Genomic DNA, 2,387 nt, shown 5'->3' with positions numbered 1-2,387 from the left:
TGACTAGCCTCAGTTTCTTCTGAAAGGGACCTAGATGTAATAATAAAAATGTTTGGAAGTGGTTGAAAAATAGATATTTTAAAAGCCAACAAACCTAGAGTATTTGATAAAAACCCAAAGGCCTCTGCTACTGAGTTAAAAAGTCACTCTTTGACCAAAACTGCTGGGAAAATTGGGATACAGCAGAAATTAAGTTAAGATAAATGCTAAATGAATATATAACCTAAACATAAAAGGTTATATCATAAACAAATTAGAGGAACAAGGTAAAAATGGCTTTTCAGGGCTGCGGAAAGGGAGAAAGTTCATGATTAGCCAAGGGACAGATAAGATGACAGATCATAAAATGGACAATTTTGGTTACATAAAATTTAACAAATTTTATACAAATAAAGCCAATGCAGTTAAGATAAAACAGGTACTAAAAAACTAGGAAAATTTTTGTAGCAATTTTTAATTCCAAGATATAAAAGGTTCTGAGTCAAATATGTGAGTAAGAATTACTTCAAATTGTGGTAGAGTGGGTTATTACTATGTTGTTACAAATTATTGATATAAGGAATTCAGAAAAATATTGAAATATTTTCACATCTGATATAGAACAAATTAAGCAGAAACAAAAAAATATATGTATGTATGTATGTATACATATATTATACACACATGACATACTCTATATATTGTATGTTATATATACATATATACACACACATACATGTATATACATACCCACACACATAAAGCTATAACAATGTAAATCAAAAGATCATAAAACTATCAGAAGTGAATGTTGTAAAATGACAAAGAAGTATGGGAAAATATTCCTTTGTGAAGGAGTATTTTCCCACTCAAGATTGCTTTAGCTTTATCTGAGAAATTTGTGGTATAGTATCATTAAAATAATTTACTTTCACCTAATAATTGTTTTGTGATTTGTTCTTTGACTCCCTTATTATTTTGGATTTCATTGGTAAGTCTCCATTTGAGTATATGTCTTTTGTTTGTGCTACATCAGTATTTACTATTTTATTACATTGTAACAGACAAAGGATAAGTTTACTATTTATGTCTTGATACATTTATTTTGCAATATCCTTATCCCTAATATATTGTCAATTTTTGTAAAAGTTTTACTTGGTTCTTGGAAATAATTATATTATTTAAAAGTTGAATTTAGAAGAACACTGTATATTAGCTTCAGCTTTTCCAGAAATTTATTCAATTCTATACTTTCTATTTTATTTATCTCTTTGCTAGATTTGTCCACAACTGAGAGAGACATTAGAGTTTCTTGCTATTATCATATTAATGTCTATATTTTCTTTCAGTTAATTTTTCCTTTTTTAATTTAGATAAGGGTAAGGCGTTTGGAGCATATCAGCTTAATAGTGTTCTTGGTTTGTAATCGTTCAGCATAATATAGTTTGCTTATTTATATCTTTTTATGTTGTGAATTTTTGTTTTTGTTTTGCTTAATAGTAATTTCAGTTCCTAATTTTTTTAGACTTACCTGATGCATAGTAAATTTTGTCCCAGTCTCTAATTTTTATTCTTTATATGTCTTTGTTTTTAAGGTGTATTTCTTTTTTTTTAATTTTTAAAATTAATTTTATAATTATAACTTTTTTTTGACAGTACATATGCATGGGTAATTTTTTTACAACATTATCCCTTGCCCTCACTTCTGTTCCAAATTATCTCTTCCTTCCCTCTACCCCATCCTCTATATGGCAGGCAGTCCCATACATGTTACATATGTTATAATGTATCCTAGATACAATATATATGTGCAGAACCGAATTTCTTGTTGCACAGGAAGAATTGGATTCAGAAGGTAAAAATAACCTGGGAAGAAAACCAAAAATGCAAACAGTTTACACTCGTTTCCCAGTGTTCCTTCTCTGGGTGTTAAGATGTATTTTAAAGTATTTTAAAAGTTTGTAAAGTATTTTAAAGTTTTGTTTTTATATTTAATTGGTCACTCTAGTAGACTATTTAACATTTAAAGCTATGACAGGTTTAGATTCTCTTCTATTTTCCCCCCAAATTATGATTCTTCTGTTAGTCTTTATCTTTAAAGACATTACTTTGTCTCTTCCATTAATTTTGCTATATCTATTTTTATTATTTTATGAATTTTTTTATTTAATAATTTTTATTTACCAGATATATGCATGGGTAATTTTACAACATTGACAATTGCCAAACCTTTTGTTCTAATTTTTCCCCTCCTTCCCCCTCCTCCCATGGCAGGTTGATCTATACATGTTAAATATGTTAAAGTATAAATTAAATACAATATATGTATACATGTCCAGACAGTTATTTTGCTGTACAAAAAGAATCAGACTTTGAAATAGTGTACAATTAGCCTGTGAAGGAAATCC

Source organism: Sminthopsis crassicaudata, chromosome 1 (genome assembly GCF_048593235.1).
Source record: "Sminthopsis crassicaudata isolate SCR6 chromosome 1, ASM4859323v1, whole genome shotgun sequence".
Taxonomy (NCBI): Eukaryota; Metazoa; Chordata; class Mammalia; order Dasyuromorphia; family Dasyuridae; genus Sminthopsis; species Sminthopsis crassicaudata.
This window is presented reverse-complemented; position numbering follows the sequence as displayed.